The sequence below is a fragment of the Aythya ferina genome (assembly GCF_964211825.1).
Source record: "Aythya ferina genome assembly, chromosome: 2".
In the NCBI taxonomy this organism is placed as follows: Eukaryota; Metazoa; Chordata; class Aves; order Anseriformes; family Anatidae; genus Aythya; species Aythya ferina.
This window is the reverse complement of record NC_140297.1, coordinates 127,489,353-127,513,421: the sequence shown is the minus strand read 5'-3', so window position 1 is coordinate 127,513,421 and position 24,069 is coordinate 127,489,353. Positions and strand designations below refer to the sequence as shown.

The 24,069-nt window shown below is 38.8% G+C and overlaps 1 protein-coding gene and 1 long non-coding RNA gene across 2 annotated transcripts in view; one reads left to right on the top strand and one right to left on the bottom strand.

Annotated features, from left to right (window-relative positions):
* Window positions 1-24,069, bottom strand: part of KCNB2 (potassium voltage-gated channel subfamily B member 2) — a 194,427-nt gene that overhangs the window by 48,927 nt on the left and 121,431 nt on the right. The window lies entirely within an intron of this gene.
* LOC311432542 lies at window positions 4,339-12,654 on the top strand. Its single transcript, XR_014690123.1, has 3 exons — window positions 4,339-4,435; window positions 9,363-9,455; window positions 12,003-12,654. It is a non-coding gene; the product is annotated as an uncharacterized lncRNA (long non-coding RNA).

The following is a 24,069-nucleotide window of genomic DNA, read 5'->3' as shown; positions in this document are numbered from 1 at the left end:
GGTTTACAACCAGGCTGCTTAGACTCATAGTCCACATTTGATGTCACTATAAGAAGGAGTTATGCAATATTTTTTTATGGTGGCATACCATAAAGGAAAAGAGTAGTTACATGTTACAGGGGAAAGGTAGAAGTTACAAATTTCTCCTTGTAGTACAATATTAATGAGAATGAAAAAAAAAAATGCAATCTCTACAGCACTAGTGTTTTAAATTTCTGAGTCATTAGCTTTCTAGTACAATAAGCAATAAACATCTTTTAATAGGCAAAGCATAACAAAGAAATCTTGTTGATGCATTTTAAGTGATTAGACAGCAGTGATCAGCAGGTCTTAAAATTAGAAATAATTTAAAATACTAATTTAAATAAACAGAATTACTTCACTTATTAGCTTAAAAATTCCATTCCCAAGAAACTCTCACTTTGTAAAGAAGACACATTTTGAGAAGACCTACATGCTGTTTCTGCCACAGTGAGAAATGGGAAAAAGAAGATGTTCAATGCTCTGCCTTATGTTAAGGATATTGCCTATCCAAACAAGAACAGACTGCTTTTGTTACAGCTACAATATGCTGTTCCCAAGGAGGTGATGGGAACATGTTTGCAGAACATATAGCATGTCTGTGGAAAACAATAATCCCTTTTACTTCTTAGTCTTAGGGAAAAAGTCTAGAGCTAAGAAGTCAGATGTAAATTTAACTTGACTGGGGAATTTAATCAATTTTGGACAAGATTAGGTGTCCTTCCATGCAATCCAGCAGCTGGGTGGTGAGGCAGCAGTCTTATGAAAGAACATGAACCACTCAAGTACTGAGTTTGTGACCACTGCCTGACCTCAAATGCATTCTACACAGGCAACATTCACACTTGGCTGCTGGCTTCCGTAACATGGAGATGAATCCAACAAATCTCATCTCCTGTTGAACCTGCTGACTAATTGAGGCAAGCAGGGGGCTTCTCACCCTGTGGTCCTGGGAACAGGTGCATGTGCCATCAGGGTGCAGTCTACCTGCTGCCACCGAAATCACTCAGAGGCACCTCTGAGATCCATTGCGTGCAGTGAACATTGACTGGTTTCAGGTTCCCAATGAAAAAATCATGGCCATCAGCTCTTGAACTCATGGTCTCTTTCCCTTTCTTCCAAGTAGAGAAGAAGGTTCCATCCTGCTATATCCTTTTTTTCAATAACTTGACCCATCTTCACAGAGTATTTATGGTAGTAATAATAACAGGCCCTGAGAAGCTTTGCCTGGATTCTCTCTGAATAAGAAACAAAGTATGGGACTCCTGCTGGCAGGCTTTTTCATCTTACCTAAGGGAATTTTGTTCACAGTAGTCTGGAGAGAGCAAAGGCTCAACTTTCCTGCTCATAGTTCTAATGCTCACTGAGATTCTTTCAAATCACAGGCCCCACAGCCTGGTCAAGTAGTGGTATATTGGTACCCCCTGCATGAGGCATTAGGACAGAAGAGAGGGGAGAATGTCGCTCTCGTGAATGTATGGGTAAAATCTAGACAATGGTCCCTTATTTACAGGGGAAGGATAGACAATTAATACCAAGAATAACTTTATTACTGTATGCGTATACATGACTGTATCCCAGTGTTCCAGCTGTTTTCCAAGACTCCCAGGGTCTGTGGGGGAGATTACAGTACCCACAGCAGTGTGACCCTAACTACAGGTCCTGTAAATTATTCTGTTGCATAGGTATATTAATATTTCTTTATGTTTTATATATACTATATGTGAAATCATGCATAATATCTTATCTTATACCACCAATTTACTGGTACAAAGAGTAGGAAAAAAATCAACATCAAAAACTTTTTTTTTTCTCCTATTGCTTTTTCCATATTTACCTACTGCCCTACTTAATCTATTAGTTTTCAGTATTTTAACTCATTTGATACTTGAAATAATATAAGAGGGTATTTTTATTGTCAGGAAAACTTCATCTGTTTTATTTTTTTATTCATCTGATATAGTTTTCTCTCATCCATAGTTTAGCTTTCCTGGATAAGCACGTATACTGCACATGTGTACCTGCTCCTTTAGTTCTCTGAAAGTAAGATGACCTTAGCAATGAAATTCAAAATCATTTTTACTTCTGAATAGGGGTGGGCCAACTAAAAAGTTGAAACATTATTTTAGTCTGATCAGAAACTAAATCTAGAGCTGTATTTTTGAAAATGATCAAACCAGAAGAAGTATGATCTATCAAAAATCCTTGTCTAGAGCCTTGTCTTTTTTTTAGTTATGAGCCAATTTCTAGAATTTTCTATTTCTTACCACCATAAGTAAATTACAAATGTCCCCTTCTTTTATAAAGTTATTTTCTTGAGAGAGGGAAAGAAAGAATTGTCATGAAGTACTTTTATTCTTTGTTTCCCACATATTTACCAGAAATTACAGGAACTTTTTAGGTGGAACTATATTAGCATATGAAACTTTTTTTTATCATAATCATTATCCTCCCCAAAAAAATAGTGCTTTGTATCCTTCTAAGTAATGTTATGGGATGTTTGCAGGATGTAATAGTGCTACATCAGTCATAATTTCAACACAAATATAGGAACTCAGTTTGGTCTAAATTTTCTGCTCTAGTAACATAGCCAGTGGCATGTGAGCTACACCAGGAATATATGTTCTTTATGGTTCAATAAAAAACCCTTTTATATTCTCTTCTTTTGTCAGTGCTGGGCTGAAGTACTTGATAAATGGAATAGAAAGTAGTCTCTGAAGTACTTTTGTGATGGGTTTTGATGGATATAGCTGTGGAATAAAGTCAAGATCTAGTGAAGAGTCTATAAATCCAGAGGATTTCCAGCTTTGTATTAAAATCTGTCCATAGATGAGGAAGAAGTAGCACATGTTCAGAAACAGAGAGCCTTTGTGTATAGGCACAAAACATGTGAGAAGCCTGAGTAAGTGCCTGAGAATGTATTCTGGAGAAACAAAGCAAGGTGCAGAAGGTAGGAGGTTTGGGACAACAAAACAGGTGACTTCCTAATTCAGGAATGAACCTCAAAGTACAAATGTTCAGCTTGAAGTCAGTGTCCAAATGCAGCTTTCTGAATGGATTGAACTTTACTGTATTCATTGCTCTGGTTTATGAGAATCCTTGACAAAGTCTTCCGAGCAGCTGTGGGGATCTAAATTGATCAAATGGAGCCAATATTATTGCAATAAGAGTACACGTCTACACTGTGACATAACACATTTTTGAATATGTCACCCTTGACTTTTCCAATGTTGGTATTAAGTTATAACTTAATTCAGTGAGAAGAGTAAATGATGAGTAAACAGTGATTAAAGAAGAAAAAGAGTAAACAATCCTTCCTACAGAGTATCTATGTATCTATGCTATTTCAATCTCATTAATCACTTTTTTTGAGCATATGGGCTTTTATTTCTTGCACGGTGAAAAAATAATAGTTCTTACAGTGTGTTTTCTTATTTTAACTGATTTTTCAACATGTCTCTATATCAGAGCCATCTGACTGCTCAGTGCGTGCCATTAGCCAATGCCAGTATGGAACACTGATCAGTCTCCTTTATTTCAAGTCATGTGTGTGATTAAGAATGGGCTCTGACCATCTTAGGTCCAATGAAAAATCAGAAAATTGCAGGTACTTTTTCTAGTTTGCCTCATAAATACCCATAGGAGCACAAGAGTTTAGTCCACATAGTTGCTGTGAAAGCTACATTCTCTGAAAATATTTTAGGGAGCGTGAAATATGGGAATGCAATTCATACATTTGTTAATACACCTGCTCAATTTATTTATTTATTTATTTATTTATTTATTTTTTTTAAGAAAGCACTCTGCTACCAATGCATGAGCTGAAATGCACAGGAATGTTGGTTAAATGAGTTTTGGCTAGGTCAAAAAGTCTGTGATGTTTTCAGAAAAGACAGATTATTCCTACAGAATCTCCTTGAGTGCTGCCACTACAAGAAACGAGTTAACAAGTCACAGCCCTGCAAAGTAAAAGGCAAGCTTGGGAAGATGAGGCATCTTTGGGCAGGATGGCAGTGCATTTTGCATGCATCCCAGCACTCACAGCTTTTGAAAGGGGGCTTTAGGCTTCTATTAGAAACTTAACACCTGCTTCCTCCAAAGATCAAAAGACAAAACACCCCAATCCAGTGACCCCTTTGGTTCTAACAACAATAACTTTCTCACATTTCATTTAAGGCAAACAAAATGGAAGTTTCAGCTAATGAGCTGTGGCAGGAGCAGCACTGCCTGCTGAGCAGAGCAAATTCAGGGAGCAGTAAGTCCCTCCACCCATTAAATCCAGGTGGTCCTCTACCCAGTAAATGATTTGTGAATTGAATATTATTGCTACTATATTCCTGGTGAAAAAAAAGGACCTCCTGTCTCCAATTCCACACTGCTAAATCTTGGGACAGTTTATCCTGGGGTATTACAGGTATGAAATCATTAATGTATTACATGATGGAGCAGTGGTACTGTTTTAGCTGTAATGGTTTAAAGACACATGGCACAAGATTTGCATGGAGATATGATATATTTTACTAGATTAACCAGCACAGTGTGAAAGAAAGGATAAGCTATTGAGTGAAAAAAATCCTTTTTTTTTTTTTTTTTTTTTTTTTTCTTCTTTTCAATATCTAAGAGCTGCTATAATTGGCAACTATTTGACTAAGGATGATCACCATTTCTTGATATTTGATTATCCTGTCCTGTGGTCATATGATAGTTATTTCTACAGTCTATTTAGCAATTCATCATGTTATAATGACAATGATAAGAACAACCTTTGGATGAAACATTAAATATCAAGGGGAATTTTGCCATTTATTCTGCTATTTCCAAAGCCTGATCCAGTTTTCCACTGTTCTTATTACTTCCAAAGGATTTTTTCAATGTTTCATTATTTTCTTATCTCAGACTGTGGCTCATGATTGAAGGATCGTGAAGAGAATAAAAGAAAAAAAGTGGGAAGATTATCTTTTTTCTTTTTGGAAAAGGAGTCAATTATTTGGGTCAGCTGTCACAACAACTGATGTCATGTATATCTTACTTAGCAACATAATACAAATAATAAATATTGTTCCAGTGAGTTCAAAATACTGTAGATTGTGTAGATAACGAGTTTTTAATGGCCAAGTTCACTTGGTGCAGTCTTAGAGATGTTCCAGTAAATGTTGTTTACATCATGAAAAGTGCACATTAAGTACAGTACAGTTTACCACTCTGTACTCACTGCACTTACTGGAGCACCATTAGAAAAGAAATGTGAAGAGATTCAAATTCTGCTGCAATTACTTCACATGAAAGAGAAGACTTATATCAACAGCCAGTGAAAAGGGATATTTTAGTAACAATATAAAGTTAAAGTACCACAAAGGGGCCTAGAATTTCATAAGTATTTTGTCCTACACTTGAATATAATCGGCTACAATTTAATTCCAGGTTAAATCTAGAATTGTAGCTATACAAAACCCAAAATCTTCTATTTCACTTGACCTTCGATTTGCTATTATAGAGCTATTCGTGAACACTGTAGCTTTTCTTTAAGGAGAAAGGAACATGTATGCAGACATATGCATTTTGTTAAGAGAGAAAAATAATGAATAAAAGACAAATTTCGAACCTCCTCACTATTATAGTACCTTTTAGCTAGTAATGGTTCAGTTAATTACAAAAGTTATGACACCCTGGCTTCCCAGAGTACACACCTGCTTCCTTTGGATATCAGGAGCATTTTAATATGACTTCAAGTGTATTCATGATATCTTCCACCCTGAAAATGCTATGTGCATCCTGAATATGCTGTGCTTTGTATAACTTGAATATGTTGTTTCCAGAGTAGCTGCTGAGGAATTAATTTGAATGTAAAAATCTAGTAATTTCAGCAACAGCAGGGTCAAAGTTCTAATTATACCCTTGACTATTGTAAAGTGGCTTTATAATTGCATGTTGATAAATATAGCAGTATCATTGGAAATGTTTGATTTGGGTAGAATTAAACCATTTTGTTTTCATTTCTACTTAGCTTTACAATTTATTGTGTAAAATTTAAAAATTGAACACATTCACTATGAATAGAAAATGTTCCAAAAGGTTAAAAACAGTTAATTTTGGTTCTGTTCTTTTTTGTTAAATCTATATTTTTCAATGGAAAAATATTCTGTCTGAAATTTCCTAATTAGCTTCAGTGGTAGATGCAGTACATAAAAACTGCGTGGCAATTAGTACTCTTTATCTCAGGAAATTCTGCATGGCATGGCTACTTTGCAGTTCCTAGTATGTAGAAATAAAGCAGATCAAACATTTACTCATATTTCTATTTCTCCCAGTAAATTACCTGAGAATTTACAAATTTATTTGTTTTGGTTCATTATCACAACCTCCATCTTGTATAAATAGTTAAAATTATTTCCAATGTCTTGCCTTTTCTGATCCCGGTTTCCAAAATTTGCTGTTAGTTTATTTTCACATAACCTTGTTATCCAGTGATCACAGATTGCCTTTGCTGTGAGTTTTCTCCATTTCCTTGCCAAACATGCTTACCCTTTGACAACACTTCACCAGTGTTCATTGTCACTTTGTCAGAAATCTGCAAATGCCCATTCAAGCACTAAAAAGAAATCCAGAGATTCTAAAATTTTGTATGAATGTTTCTCGGGTAGCTTAAAATGAGGACTATGATGCCTACCCTGGCTACATACACAAAACTGAGAATTAACTCTTTATTGATCTCTAATTTGTTGATTAAATGTTTGCTAGCTGTCCTTTCACCTCTACTCCATCCTGTTGGCCATGGCTGGTTGCTTACTCATCAACCCTTTGAACCCAATCAGCCACCACAGTAATTATCAGCAGTGTTCATAAACCCCACTGACTTTGTAACAATGAGGTACTGCTGTTTATTATGGACTTCACAGTGATGAGGAATATAGACAGCAGTTTTACCCCACAATTGCGATGTCGCTATTTGGCTGCAGACAATCTGAGCCACAAAAGCAATTTTGCACACAAAATGTCTGTATCACCTCACTTGTGTGGAGAAACACAGCTGTGGCATGAATGTCATCTCTGCACCTCTGGCTGACTTGGAAATCACCACATTCCCGTAACAGCAGACTGAAATGTTGATCTATTTTTTACTGGATGCTATAAAGCCTAGTAGGTTGAGAAATAATAACTTTGTATTGATTTGCTATTCCTTTTAAAAGACTGTGCCAGAAGTATTAGGATTATACCATCTTTAAGTTAATGACATACTAGTTTTTATAGCTTGTTTCTATTGCCACCATAGAGAACAAGACCATAGAAATAGCAAGACAATTTGTTCTACATTACAGAAGAGACTGTAGTCAATATTTTGACTGGGCCTGTGAAGAATAGCACAAATAAGGTTATACGAAAAAAAAAAACCACAAAGATGTCACTTATTAAAAAGGTGGTTTTGTAAAACAATACACAATGGGTCAAACCTGTTAGGAAGAAAAAGAAGTATCAAGAATTGGCTGGGGTGAATGCTTAGCAGCATTCATAAATGAGCTGATGCTTAAAATATTACTTATTATGCTCTATTTATCAGCTTGCAAAGGCTCTCATTTTAATTTATAATAACACTCCTCCTCAGTCATCACCCTTCTGCCTCTTTTCATTAGATTAGAAAATTCAGTATTGCACACCCTCTTCTTCCACAGAGGAGCAGAAATTTGCTTTCCTGTTCAACTTTTGACTACAACATGCATTCTTGCCAAGATCCTCCTGACTTTTACTGGTCAGGAGTAATTTACTGGACAACTCCACAGGTCTCTTGGTGGGTCATCCAAGAATGTGCTCATGCGTAGCACACTGCATCTTGATTTTTCTTCCTGACAGAGTAGAATATTGAAATCAATTCCAAAGATAAAAATGCCATCCAGTTTGATTCATCAAGTGGAATAAAGACCTCTTGCTGAGAAAGCCATTTGAGCACGGGTTAACTGTGACCTGTGCTCCTCTACAGTCCTTGGAACATCTGGCCATATGGGCTGTAAGCAGATTAATCCAGTGCTTTGCACTCTCCTCCTTTAAACAGCTTAAAGGTTGCTGTTTAAATAGCACGGCATGCAATTTTTTTAAAAAAGATCAGCAAATATCTGAAATAACCGAGACCAGATGAATAACCCCTCTCCACAGGGTTTTTTTTCAGAGGACCTGAAGAAGCAAAATGTTTGAAAATTACTTGATTTTATTGTCTTTTTTGTTCTTCTATTTTAACTTGATATATCTAAATTTAATCTTTCCCAAAGTTGTCAAATCCTATCTAGCTTACATGATTGAATGAGACATACAACTTCCACTATCCCTGCTTCTGACAATTCTAATAGACAGTTTTAAGGTCTGGCTAACCAGGGAGCTGTGGGTAAGAAGGACCTGTAGTAGCACCAGCTTGTCTGGATGAAGGCTGTGTGCCCAGAATGCTGGTAGCAATGTACTTGTAACTTCAGCTGTAGCTCTGATAAGCTGTGAAGTACAGCCTCACAGCACTGACCACCCAGCTGGTGCGTGTTAGTGCCCAGGGCTATGTCAGCATCTCACTCCATATGTCCTCTATGGAGCAGGGAGCCCGGGCTCTGGCTATTCCTCGTGCTCGTTTCTGGCTGCAGGAGCAATCACAACTGGATCATACTGATGTGCCAGAGGTCATATGGAAGGCACTGACAGAGATTTTTATTATTTTTTTTTTTTTCTTTCCAACAGCAGTTGAAATACTGTAGCTGCTCAAATAGCTTGTATTTTTTTTTTTTTTCAACTTTCTATAAAGTTTTGTTTTCTTCTTTTTCAACTGAAAATGGCAAACTCCCCACAGATGGGAATTTGATTGTTTTTGAAAACAGAAAAAGAAAAAAAAAAAAAAAAACACAACTTAAAGTCTAAGGTTTTCTAGAGAAATAATTATTTTAAACATGAGTCAGGGTGAGGGCAAGTTCTGAAAAACATGAAGTCAATACCAGAACCCTCTAATCCCCATCACTGCTTCTGGGATTTTATCTAGTAAAAGCAAAAGCTAAACCTCCCGGCACCAAACCTTTGACTTGTTTGACATTGTGCTTTCAGGCTGTGAATTGCATCTGAATTCCTGTTTTGCTGTTGATTTCTTCCAAGAATTTCTTCTCTCAGCTGTTATACCCCATAGTCACTTCACTTTAGCCTCAGATGACTATGCTTTATGTGTGTATAAATGATGAAACCTGGCCAGAAACCCTGACCTTTTTCTATATTGTTTGAAAAAGTTTTCTTCTTCACAGGTGCTTGTGACCATTTCTGATCCAAAGACAGTCTGAAATTTTATTAATTTTGTGTAACTACTAATTTTAATGTTGCCTATCAAGGTTACTTCTGGAAGTAGATCCTGCCAGTTCCCAACCAGTGTGTGTTCAAGAGTGTCTCTCACAATTTTAAGAGGGGAACAACCTTGTATAATGGTAGGTACTGCGAGAAAACTTGGCTGCTAAGCTTTGAAGCAGTAGTGGAAAACAGCTTGTAAAGTTGGAAATCTTATTAACATGCAGAGCAGCACATTGCCTATTACTCTGCATTCCTAGTTAATGGGGAAATTATTAGGAGACAGCACTAAATTAAGAAAAGGAATGATATTTTGATTCAGTTATTGAACTGGCTCTATTAAAGAAGACTCCATCATTGAGCTGACAGTCCCTGGGCCTCATTCTGTTGTGCATCTTCTAGGAGGGGACCTGAATGAGAGCTGAGTGCCAAAGTCTCCACATAAAGCAGATTACGGGAGCATTACCACAGCTAAGGCACTTGTTTTAGGGACTAGATCTCACTTCTTGCTTAGGTTGTCTGCATTGTGCACCCCAAAGGGCCAGTTTGAAAGAGAAAACTGGCAGCAATCCACAAACTTTTGGCCTGATCCTGCCACTGGCAATACTCCATCAGCCAAGTTAGGTCAAAAGAGTGTGTGATACATAATCTTTGTTAGCAATTAACAAAGGACTTTGTGAAACACTGGAGCAGTGAGCAAATATCTCTTTCAACTAAAACACATGCAGCATTGACATAAGAATTCTCTCTTTCCTTGTAATTTCATTATGATTATTCCAAAAGCATGGTGGAAAATAATTTTTCAGTCCTCCAAATGTTTCCGATTTACATATTTCCCATCCCATCTAGGTTGAAAATAAGACCTCTCCAACAAAAGTCCAGATCTCAGGATAAAATAAGAGGTTAGGATTCTCTTCTACAGTGGAAGATAATCCCATCTGAATTTCCTTCAGCTCCCAATTTCTGCCAGACATTTCTATTTTAGCAGCTCAGTTGGGATTCCTGACTACTAGGTTACAGACTCGATATCTCTTGCTGTGCCCTGGTAACTACTCAATAATTTAAACATGGAATAGCTCCAACAGATGCTATTACAAGAAACATACTTCACGACAGAGCCATCAGAGCATTCATGTGGGACACTGGAAATCAAGGGTCAAGTCCTTATACTACAGAATTTTAAAATCTTCATACAAAGAATTAAATTTATGCTAGGAGAACAACAATATCACTAGGTCAGGATATATTGGGGAACATAAGTTCAAATGCTTGTTCTGGGCTATATCCTCTCCTAGCATGGAATTAACTCTGTCTTGTGTTATTGGGAAAATAATTCATCTATTGAATTTTGGAAGAAGTGAGCTGTTGCATCTTGTGTGACTGCATCCTTAGAAGCAACAGAAAACCTCTCAATTCCATAGAGCAAAGGTCTAATTGGCAGTGTTACAGATGCTCTGGTAACTATGGGGTATTTAAAAAAGCTATTTTGTGGAAGTACAGAAGTTTTCTTGAAATGATATGGTATTAAAGCAAAGGGCAAAGGGTCCTATGCAGCATTCAGGAGCTGCCATCCATTGGTTCAGCCCTGACTGCCCTGGCACAACCAGGCTGCACCATGTCTGGGGTTTCTGAAATCGGTATGGGGGGTGGAAAGCACTGGATTAACCTGTAAGAAAAGCAACGATTCACAGCAAACGGTCTTGATTTCTTGTTTCTGAAACTCAATGGTTTTATGCTATGAATAATTCTCTGACTCCTGTTATGATAATGTCTTTGTTCAAAGTGGTATCCTGCAATAATTTATATAAAGACTGTAAATTACATATTTGCACTGTATATCAATTTTACGTTTGTGCCCACTGGCGTCTCTCATAAAACAGACAAAATTTAACACACTTTTCAGATGCATCCCTGGCAGCTTGCCTGATGTCTTAAAAGCAAACAAAAACAGTGTAGGTGACAGTCGAGACCGGCCAACTCAGGCACTCCCAAAACATATTTACCTTTCATCACTGCCTTTTCTTTTCTGATTCATCTATAATGAATATCCTTCTCTTTTTAGTAGATTCAGTTACTGTATCTTTGTATACAGCAACATAATCCACATGGTTTAAAAACACAATTCACCTCCACATGCCTATTCCTTTCCTCTTACCATTAACATAATTATGATGAAACTTTGTGCATGAGACCTACAGATGGAGTTCCCAGTACTGAGAAAGAGGAGGCTAGAAGTGAGACCTTTAAGGATAAAAGAAACATACCACAGTATCTATTTAGTGAACAAGCCTGGGTTTCGTGATGATCTCAGCACCTGCTGCGTTACACAGAGTTACACATCAAGAACTAAATGTGATGCTCAAAGGCAGCATGAGTGTGTCTGACAAGGTGGGATGCTTTCCCCTTGCCATTTGCTTCCAGGCAGAGCAGGAGTGGAGCCAGGTCCTAAAGGCCACCTTGCAGCAGCTTCTCAGTCACTGCTGCTGCTGCCAACGATGTTCAGGAAAGCACCTGGAGGTCTCCTTACGGCTCTCCAAAATATCACTGGAAGGTAATGGGGTGTCACGAGAAAAAATGGAAATGATTTTGACAAGATGCAAATTACAAGACTTCTATACATTGGAAAATAAATCCCTCCCTCCTGCCCTTCCCCCACTAATTTATCTTTTCTGGGATTATTTTTGCAGCCATGGATTTCCCTCACTTCTTCACTAAGTGAATCTTCCAAAGTAAGACTTCAGTTCTAAGAAATATGTAAATCAAACAAATCAAGATGAATATAAGCTGATGTCCTTTGGATAACCTGTCATGTGTGGAAACTGACTTAATCCCCAGGTTTTGGAGCACATCCAGTCTACAGAAGCACGTGGACTCAGAGGAGTGGGCTGGGAATCCGGCAGAGCCATGGGAGGCAGCAGGTGCTGTAGCTGCTCAGCAGTACCCTCAAAAAGGCCCCATCAGAGCACACCCCACCTCCTCCCTGTCCCCCAAATCTGCAGGGGGGTGCTGCTTCTCAGGTGCTGCTTCTATTTGGTTCTACTTGTAATGGAGAATGCGTTGTGAGGTTAGGAGCTGCCACAGCCTATTGAACTGCCTTTAATTAGTGCTAAAGTGCAACCTTCAGGTCTCATCTCTTGACACTGAGGGTTAGAGTTAATGCTGCAGCACATGTGCTGGTATTTGTTTCTGCCAGAAGTGCTCTATTTCACATTGAGGGGGGAAAAGAGCAAGCTTCTAACTGGTGTTTATTTCAGTTCTCTTGCATTTCTAGAACAAAATCCAGCATGAACAGTGAGCATCATTTGGAAAGCATGCATTAGGAACGTTTTACAGTAAAGAACTGAAGTCTTCCCTTGGTGTAATGCTGCCTGCTCTCTGTTGGTGTTTTATAAGTTAGCGGCTGCCCCTGTTCTGCTGCTGCACATGTGCCTGTAACTTACCCTGCTTGCTGCAGATGGAGTGGATGGCACTGCCTCACTGTTAAACCACTGACTGCCAGAATGAACAAAAGTGCTTCAGTGAGCATAAGAGGACCATGCCAGAGATTTCCCAAAGAAATACGTTGTAAAATGGCAGTACGTGAGACTTCTGAATCCACCTTGTGCTGCATGCTGGCAGGGAGGCAGGGTGAGGATTAGTGTTCCCAACCCCAGTGGTGTAGCAGCACCATGCTAGTCCTGCCCGCCAGCTGAGCCCATCGGCACCACGAGTGAGTTTGCTCATTGAGCCATGCCACTGTCCAGTGGGTCTCTCCTAGCCCATGGGCCAGAAATGGGAAGCAGGTGGCAAACTCAGTGTGAGCCAGAGACATGAATCTAAGGGGCTGAAGGATGCACCGGTCCACAGACCAGAAAGGTGGGAAGAAGGAGGCAAGGCTCAGTACTCCTGTCCCCAGGAGGAGCCAGGGCAAGGATCAAGGAGCAGAAATGGGTGTGCTAGGGGAAGGATGAGGAACAAAGGCTCGGTAACAAGAGGGGTGCACAACTATAGCTGAGAGAGGTGGTGAACAGGCAGTGCCAGTCATGGGATTCTCCTCTACCAAACAAGCAGGGCACACATTTTACCTCATTTTAGCAGATTATCTTAGCTGAAGACTTGGGCTGCCAGGCTACTAGCTTGAGCAGAGCCTGACAAAGCCCAACCCAGAGCACATGCTGCATTAGCAGAGGGCCGAGGAGGTGCTGATGGAGGAGGAAAGCAGCTTGAATAACTTATTTCTCCTTGCTAAACCTACCTGTGCTTGTGGATAGCTGGAACTAGAAATGTTTTGGCAGAAAAATGGATTAGATCTATTTATTTATTTATTTATGAATGCTAAAGAATCTTTTCACAAAGAGTAATTGCCTTCTGATCTTAGGAACATGGTGAAAAAACTGGAAGGAGGCTGAAAGGAGAAGCACAAATGGCCGCAGTGTTCTGTAAACAGGCAGGGCTGGCTGGAGGTGGCTGGAGCAGGACAGCCCATGCCACCATGACCTCCTGCTCTGGTCCTCCTTGCTCCACAGCATGGTTAGCTCCACCAGTCCTAAACATTGCTACAGGGTCTTAAAGGAGGCCACAATGCAACAAACTTTCAGAAAAATGTACTGGTGTGCACAGCAGACTCACGGACATTTTTTGCCTCTTGATATTTAACAAAGTTTCCAGACTCCTTTAAGCCCTCATTTGTGGTCTCATAAATAATATTCTCTTGCAGGAGGAGCACAGGAAAGAAAAGGTTCCTTCTAAAGTTCATTACAGAAATACTGCATAAAGCAGTACACTTGAAATGGTCGTTAGGTAAGATATTAATGTAGCTGAAAATGGCTGAATTATATAAGCTCTAGTATAAGATTTTTCACATTTCATGGAAACACAGTACGAAACAGCACATTTGTTATTCATGACATGAATCTCCATAAAACCCCAGTCTTGTAAAATGTAATGTCAGGAAAAATCTGATTAAATGGTGCTGTCCTCCCTCAGGGAAAACCTACTTCAATTAGAAGAAATTGTGTTAAAGTCTGCATTTCCTGCTCCATTTCATCTTATTTATCATTTCAATAACTTTCTTTATGCTAGGCTAAAAAAAATACAAAAATCAGTGAGTGGCAGGTGAACATTAAAAAATATATGCATTTATTATACTTACTCCTTTATACTTAATGTTATTCAGTTTTCTAGTTCCAAAGCTTAAGTACTATCTTTGGGCTTAGTTTTGTCAGTTTGACATTTTTAATGATCTAAATACATAGCTATGTTATTCTCCAGCACAACCGGAGCTAACTGCTCTAACTGGGAGCAATAAACTTGGTCAAGAACAGCCCTTGAACTGGGGTCATCAAGGCTTTTCAAAACTACATTTAAGTTTTCTCAGGTATTAAGTGAAGCATCTAGCTTTTAATCAATTAAGATATTTGGTGGTTCTTTACATTAATTACATCTAACTTTGATTTAGGAAGCCAGTTGCTGTATTTTGAATGATTAGACAATTACTGAGGATATATTTCTGGAGATTATCAACTATAATAGACGTTTTGTCTTTTTCTGCCTCTGATTTGAGTTTATCTACTACACAGCTGTGAATTTCAGTGATTATGTTCTTTTTATTCAAGTGAATATGGTTGCTTCTCTGTTTTGTTAACACACAACCAACTTAAGAAACACTAGCTAAGTTTGTACCTTTGACTACCGATACATATGGCAGAGGTAACGAAAATGAAGCATGGTACATGGTTCCTAAAAAAATACTGATGTTCTTTGTGTATTTTCTATTGCATATGCTAGACTGCAAGAGAATATGTTGCCCTTGCGTGAAGTGCATGACATCTGCTTTGGCTAACAGATATTAATGAGCTTGCACATCTGTTCTCATTTGATTCATTGAGCTTGCTGTAAAACTGTGAAGGCTAATGCAAAGGCAGCTTTCATTGAGCACTTCCTACATGTTGAAGGCAGCTAGGGATAGCTACTAGAGAAGCTCAGGGAAAACTTGGGTGAATTGTCTTGTGATGCGATAGGGGACACTACTCAGACAGCTACCAGTTATCACGTCAGTGCAGCAGTCTCTGCCAGCCTGTCCTTGCCAATTGCATGCTCTCCTCTACTTCAAAGTTCATGCATGTTTTATTGGTGATAATTTTGGTTGCCTTCTACGCTGCCTAATGAATCAGATGTACAGGGACAAGGCCAAGTACTACTTGTGTCTGTGCAAGTAGGACCTGTTTTGCAGCATTAAGTGGTATTGAGAATATTCATTTCAGGACAGTGACTTTTTTAGTAGAAGAAACTTTAGAATTTATGAGCCTTTGGTAGTTTTTTCTTTTCTTTTCTTTTCTTTTCTTTTCTTTTCTTTTCTTTTCTTTTCGTTTCGTTTCGTTTCGTTTCGTTTCGTTTCGTTTCGTTTCGTTTCGTTTCGTTTCGTTTCGTTTCTTTTTTTTTTTTTTTTTTTTTTTTCTTTTCACTACCTTTTCCAGCAGTAGGGAAGGACCATCTGAACATGGACATTCATATAAAAGGCCAAGATGTGGATTATTCAAACTTTTCAACTGATTTTTCAACAGAGAAAAAAACCTACAAACAGAAAAAAGGGACTTACATGACACATCCACTTTTTCTGTCTGTGTATTGATAAACACAGGAGTTCAATAAGAAAGCAAAACAAATGTATCACTCCTCAGTTCTGATTTTTCAGAAATTAACTTTCATCAAGTACAGACCGCATGGTGTTTAGCAGGATATCACAATGCAAAGTGCACAATATTAATCCTTATGCTTTCAGTAAGATAGTTTGCTGATGTACTTGAGGGCAACAAGAACTTTGTCATTCTAATGTTGAGCACTAGGATGTGGCTTAACTGAAACCTTAAGGTTTAGAAAAGGATAATTTTGGCTGAAAGGATGCAGAAATTCAGTGTCAAACTGCAGGTAACACTTGGAATAGAACTTTTAAAAACAATAAACAAGGCAGAAAGGAAAACAAAAATAATCAGTACACCACAAATAGCAGGGACTTGATGGAAGAGTTTGTTATAATATATATATAAAATCTATATGTAAGTAATAAAAAATTATAAAAAAAAGAGGAACAGAATAAATTTAGGACTGTAATAGACTCAGTTGGACATAGATAATGTATAACGATGTGGCAAAGACAGAAGTTTTCACAAAACAGCAGAATGAAGTATTGTAAGAGAAAGATTAAGTACTTAAGGTCACTTTTACAAAGGATGTATCGCACTTTCAAACTGCATGTGCAGGGAATAAGTAATTTTCAAGATGCAGTCCTGAAATACTTGCATCAAGTAGTCCTTGTAGAAATGTTTGAGAGATATAAGCCTAACTGTTGCAATTTTAAAGATAGCCAATGACTGGAAAAAGACTAAATGTTATGCTGGTATTCATTCTAAAAAGGCAGTGGATCTTCTGAACAACAACACAGGTTGTTGGAAAAAATAATATGGACATCAACTGACGTGGAATTAAAAGATAGGGTATAATTCCAGTTAGTCATCATGGCTGTGTACCAGACAAATTGAGCACATGACTGGATGAATACTGAAGCACACTGTCATAGTAAGTAGCAACTAGTAGATGAAATGGTGTAAGAAATAGTTCTTCAGTGCAGAAAGACTTAATTCACTTCATATATAGGAGACAGGAAATACATCGTTCAGCTGTAGGAAAGCAGAACAATCACAAGGATAATGAAATTATTTGAATCTTTGTATTAGGCATCACTGAACAATGCAACCAAGTTATGAAACACTTTCCTGAGGACAGGTTTGCAATAGATCCTTATATCAAGGCCAAGTGCCGGGTCCTGCACCTGGGGCGCAATAACCCCAAGCAGAGCTACAGGCTGGGAGAGGAATGGTTGGAGAGCTGCCAGGCAGAGAAGGACCTGGGAGTGATGGTGGATAGTTGGCTGAATATGAGCCAGCAATGTGCTCAGGTGGCCAAGAAGGCCAACGGCATCCTGGCTTGTATCAGAAACAGTGTGACCAGCAGGGCTAGGGAGGTGATCGTCCCCCTGTACTCAGCTCAGGTGAGGCCGCACCTCGAGTACTGTGTTCAGTTTTGGGCCCCTTGCTACAAGAAGGACATCAAGGTGCTTGAGCGGGTACAGAGAAGGGCGACGAAGCTGGTGAGGGGCCTGGAGAACAAGTCCTACGAGGAGCGGCTGAGGGAGATGGGCTTGTTCAGCCTGGAGAAGAGGAGGCTCAGGGGCGACCTTATCGCTCTTTATAGGTACCTCAAGGGAGGCTGTAGCGAGGTGGGGGTTGGTCTGTTCTCCCACGTGCCTGGTGACAGGACGAGGGGGAACGGGCTTAAGTTGCGCCAGGGGAGTTTTACGTTAGATGTTAGGAAGAACTTCTTTACTGAAAGGGTTGTTAGGCATTGGAACAGGCTGCCCAGGGAAGTGGTGGAGTCACCATCCCTGGAAGTCTTCAAAAGACGTTTAGATGTAGAGCTTAGGGATATGGTTTAGTGGGGACTGCTAGCGTTAGGTCAGAGGTTGGACTAGGTGATCTTGAGGTCTCTTCCAACCTAGAAATTCTGTGATTCTGTGATTCTGTGTGATCTCTGGAACTCACTAGGGCTCTTGAACAGCAGAGAGCTCATGTACCTTTGATTAAAACCTGCATTCAGTTAATACTTAGTGACCTATAGTTTGCTTAAAATGCTAATTCTACAGCTTGTCAATACCTCAACTCCAAACAAACACGGTGTTTATAACTCATTAGCAAATAATTTGGCATGACAGGATATGACCAGTGGATCAAAAGACTCAGTGCTGAGGCTTCTACATAATTTCAGATATAGTTAAAGGATTTTACTTTGAAGTAGAGTTTGCCTGGTTCCTGAGGCTGAAGATCCCCACCTTGTTCCAACTCAAAGCTGCTCAAAGGCCAGTTGTTTTGGACTCTGCTCTCATGCATTAATGACCACCTGATAGGGTTTGTCCAACTTAGCTTCTTCCAAAATAAATTTAAAATTCAAAATTGTTTTGCTAACTAAACCGGAACATATTATACAGAGATGATAAGGGAATTTTCTGAAAACCAACAAAGCCCTGCTAAGCATTCATCTAAAGTAACAGAATAAGGGCAACGATTTCCTTACCCTCCATATCTCATCTGACTGATTCTGCCTAAAATCTTCCCTGTGTTTAAGAGGGATAATTCATAATACAACCAAAGTGTTGCAAGAAAAAAAATATCAAATTACATCACTGTGTGTCTTCTCTAAAGTTCTCTGGAGGATTAACTCTCATTTTGGCAGCTAGACAGTTCTAGTTAGCACCCTGTCAGCTGGTAGGCTGAATAAGCAGTTGTGCGGGTGTCATGTCGCATGTCTTCCTCAGGTAAGCTAGGTGAAGGGGAGAGCAAAAGCCATGAATCAATTTGTAAGGCAAAGACCTACAGCACCAGAATTATGACCACTGCTGGAAAGTTTTACTGCCTGAGGGGAATAAACAAACAAACAAACAAAAAAAAAAACAAAACAGCAGGGCATGAAAGAATGAAAAGCAGAAACTTACACAACTTCTTCAGGGCTAAAATGGTATCTCATATTTAGGAGCTCTTGGCATCAAGTATCCTTAGGTACCCATGGAAACTAGGCCTTGTGTGAGTCAAAAGCATACAGCTGAATAAAAATAAACACAACTGAAAATTTTCATTTGAGTTGATGCAGACAATCATATTTCAATGTGTTTTCTTCACTAAATAGAAAAGAATATCTGAAAACTGTAATAATTTGAGACCATTTACAATGAAACTAAGGAGAGTAAGGAAATTGTGAACTCCTTGCATAACAAGATTCAATTACCTTTCAAACACCAAGGAAGATGTAGCTATGCAACCTGTGCAGATACTATTATATTCTGTAACTCAAGTTAGCCAACAATGAGCAAGGCATTTCCCTGGCACGAGAACCTCCTGCTCAAATAGTCTGACTGATTCAGTGCAGTAACTGGAACTTTGTGGTGGTTTAACACCAGTGTGAGAGCTAGGCATCACCATGTTGCTCTCTCACTCCCCCTCAGAAGAACAGGGGGAGAAAATACGATGGGAAAAAAACTTGTGTATTGGGATAAGGACAGCAGAACCATTCACTAACTACCATTATGGGCAAAATAGACTCAGCATAAGGGAGATGTAAATAATTTATTGCCTATCACTAGCAGACTAGAAGAGTAAGAAACAAAAAGCAAACAACAAATACCTTTCCCCCATCTACCCTCTTCTACCTCCTCCAAGAAAGGGGCACAGGGGAAAGGGGGCTGTGGTCAGTCTCTGACACTTCATCTCCTCAGCCCCTTCACGAGCACTCTCTGCCCCTGCTACACGTGGGGTACTTCCCATGGGATGTCGTCCTTCCCAAACTGAGCCTGCGAGGGCTGCCCACAGGCAGCAGCTCTTCAAGAACTGCTCCCACATGGCTCCATACCACAGGGTCCATCCCCTAGGAGCAAACTGCTCCAGCACGGGGTCCCCCATGGGCAGCAGCTCCCCACAGACTCCCTGCTCCTGCGTGGGCTCCTCTCCATGGGCTGCAGCTCCAGCCTGGGGCCTACTCCACTGGGGGCTGCTCCATGGGCTGCAGTGTGGAGAGCTGCTCCATGTGGGACCCATGGACTGCAGGGGGACAGCCTGCTCCACCAGGGGCCTCTCCACAGGCCACAGGGGAACTGCTGCTGCCTGCCTGGAGCACCTCCTGCCCTCCTTCTGCACTGACCTTGGGGAATGCAGGGCTGGTTCTCTCACATTTCTCACTCCTCTTTCTCCCAGCTGTTTATTTGTTTGTTTGGTTGGTTTTCCTTTCTTCAATCTGCTCTCCCAGAGGCCCAACCAGCATTGCTCCCTGGCTCGGCTCTGGCCAGCAGCAGGTCCCTTTTGGGGCCGGAGCTGTCTCTGACATGTCTCTGTCTCATGGGGCAGCTGCTGGGCTCTGCTCACAGAGGCCAACACTGCAGCCCCCTCACTACCAAAACCTTGCTACATAAACCCAATACAAACTTATCTCTCTACTCTAAACACAGAACTGTAGCCATCAGACTGTATGTATGGTGTAGACAATGAGGAGTCTCCTTCAGTTCCTTATTTTGGCTGAACTACTGCAAATGAAGTTAGAGTCTCAGTTATGGAGAGAATGATGCTGAGCCTGTAGCTACTGCGCTAATAATGAGTGGTTACTACTTTTCAAATTAAAACTAGAAAGTTTTAATTCATTTTCCTGTCAGTTTTTAAAGAAAACATGCTTCCACTGACTATAAAGAAATATTTTTTCTAGAAAAAGTTCATGCTTTCTGCAACATCTTCAGTCTAGTCCATGGTGACATGGATGCTGACTTTTTCATTTGCAGCAGCAGCAAAGTCAGCATCAAGACCATTCTGTGAGTACAGTCATAAGATAGATGTGTACAAAGTAGAAAAGTAGAAGAGGTTACAAATTGAACATTTGGTAAAGATGGTTAGGCTTTTTTTTTTTTTTTTTAATACAAGACTTTTGTTTAACTATTCCGAGCTGCAGTAATTTATATAGAAATGGGCTTTTGAGTGTTAATGTATGTGTGCACATATAAATAGACATACACACACGTCATGGTCTTAGTTCAAACAATGTGAATATGCCAATCTTGTCTCATTATTCATAGTTATGTTAATAAAACCAGAATAAAGAAGCATATGTAATTCTTTGTCTTGCCTACATCTAAGCACAGCGTTTCTTTGAATCCTGGTTTGGAAGGAATACTCGTCCTCTTAAACTTCTACTTGACTTACTTCTTTTCAGGTGAATAACAAGATATGTGGGTTCCCAGAAATGATAAGCCTAGCAGACATTCCAAAATTGTTCAGGATTTGAAACCTCAGAGATGTGAGCAGGAAACCAAAGAAAAACTATCTTTCATATACTTTTGAAACTTCTCGATTCTAAACCTAGCCTTCTGCATATCTTAACTAGTACCAAAATTCAAATGACATTTCACAGCTACATTATTTGCTCCCCAGTGGGAGATACCCTTATGCCCTTCCACTTCAATAGCTCTTATTTCTCCTTCGCACATGACAATCACAATATAAGGGACAACGTGCCAGTCTGTGGGCAAAACATTCTTCTACAAACAAGTCTTCCAAAGGTCTGTTCTGTAATGTGAAGGAAGTTCTTTGGATCAGCAATGAAGATTTCTCGGCTTCTTTTGAATGTCACATTAATGGCTTGATTTGCTAATACGTTCCATTTTAGAGACTGAGAATTTGTTCTTGGTAAGTAGCAAGTCCTAAGTTTTTTTTTTTTTTAATAATTTTTATTTTTTAATTTTAGATATTTGACCTTGTGTATACTATATGTGAAAGAACAATCACCTCAGGTGCAGTGTAGCCTTCATATTTCACACTTAGTTTCATATTCTTTTTATACAGAATGGTCTGGCATATTTTTATTCAACTATATGAAGTTTCATGTTATGACTCCTGCCAAGTTATTTTAAAGAGATTTATAAAGACAGCTCATAACATCTTCAGAGGCTGAAAACCCGTTATGTCAGTAGGAGGGAAGGAAAGAGAATCTGAAAACCGTTTTCTGGAAGGGACTAATGGCTGAAAGCATGAGAAGAACCTGAGAACAATTTCAATGATATTTACAAGAATGCATTTTTCATTTAGCTCTTGGAAGAGGCTCTTACACAGGTCAAATGTGTCTTGGCAATTTGTCAGGAAAATGCAATTTGAGTTTGAGGCACTTTGAATTAAGGTTTCCAGAGTCTCATTTTTGGCTTGAAGAGGAAGGTTTCATTTCAGTAACTGGAAACCTGTTTTTCTACATCTTTCCTGAAACCACTAATGTCACTGACTCAGTGACTACATTCCCAAAGTGATATAAAAATCAGCTCCTGAATGTCAACACTAGGGCAGCTATCACCAGGACAGCATGCACTGGGTTATAAAGGTGGCTGGATTTCTGTCATGTAGATAAGGGAAAGGTCAAAGGCAGAAGTGGAGATAAGAGAAACAGATCTTAGCCACAAACCTTTTTACTCTGTGACCTGTCATTGTGGCCTAGGCCTTTTTTCAGATTAGTCTCTGAAACCAGATGAACTCTGAGGCTGAATAATCTATGCCAGCTGGTCAGAAGAGTTCCCCACTGAACAGGCTGTATGAAATAATGATGAGAAACAGCAACAAATGAAGCTAGTAGGCACCCGGGGTTGGATTAAATCCAGAAATCCAGAAGCATTTAAATGCTGACAGAAAGGAAAACCTTAAAAAAAACCCTACTCACAGAGATGATAAATTTCTTTACAAACTGCATGGCAATTGAGGGCAATCCACTACCCCTGTATACACATTCCTTGTGAAACAGCTGCTTCACAGTCATAGAGAAGTTGTGGTCCATGACCCTCCATACCTCACTTTCCACAGATTTCATATGGAAATTTTAATGTCTAAGTCTTGTTTCTGGTCAAATATAACTTCTATTGAGTTCTAATGCTCAGATACAAAGGAAAGAAATCATAGGAATTTGGGGGAACTCTCCTGAACAACACACCCTGTTGATGTACTTTTATGACAGTAGTTGTAGTTTTCTATTTAAACTCATGCCTGTATTTCACACGCATCCAACCAAACTACAGTGCCATTTTTTTTTCCTAAGTAAAAGGAAATAAAATTTAATCCTGGTTTGAAGAAAGAGCACCTAATAAAAATAAATAAAAATAATTTATCCTCAGAGAGAACAACATTTAATTTTTATTTTATTTTATTTTTGGTTCCAGTCACGAGAAAGAACAATGACACTTCATGAAAAATGTTTCAATTTCCACATAACAATCCTTATCAAATTGCAAATGATTTTGCGTTATCACTGGAAATGATAGTAGGATGCCTACACCTCAGATAGTCCTTTGAAAAAAACAACCAAAACCAAAAACATAACAATGCAGTGAGGAGGACATAGAGGTAAAATATCTGTAAGGATAACACATTAATCTAAAGTAGCAGTATTGTTTAGGATAAAAACTATCATTTTCCAAAAAAACAAAAACAAACAAACAAAAAAGGATGAAAAAATGCCTCTGTTTTTTATTATGCTACTACATAGACACTTGGTGAAGAAACATGCTATTACTCTAAGTCAAGCACCACTAGTAAATACATCGTTACATGGAACACTGCAATTACACAGAACAGTGACTTCCACAAAACTTATCTTAGACTCATCAATTCTAGTAATTTATGCCTTACATCACCATAAGCAAATGAGATGAAGAACTCATTTGTTTTATTGCTAGCTGAAAGAAGATACAAGAGTATAAGAAGTAATGGCCTGGATCAATATTTAATTTTATTTTTATTTTATTTTATTTTATTTTATTTTATTTTATTTTATTTTATTTTAATTTCCTCATTTAAAAAATGGGTCTGCTTGTCATCTGTAAAAACATAAAAAAGGCACAATGTTGTGCATTCACTACGACATTGGCAAATGCTGCATTATAAAAAGAATCTATAAGTGTATATGTATCTCCAAGTAGTTAACTAATGACAATAAGAATACAGAAAGAATAAGAAAACAGTAAGAATAGAAGTGGATTTTTTTGGATTTTGTAAAGTCAATAAAACTTTTGATTGCATACTGTAAATGGGTTCTTTTTTGTAGTCCTCAGTCTGGAACGTATCTCATGTTCTGTATAGAAATGAACGGCTTGTCCAACTCACCCATGATCACACTTAGAAAATAAATGCCTTCTATGGCGTCTTAAAAAATTAT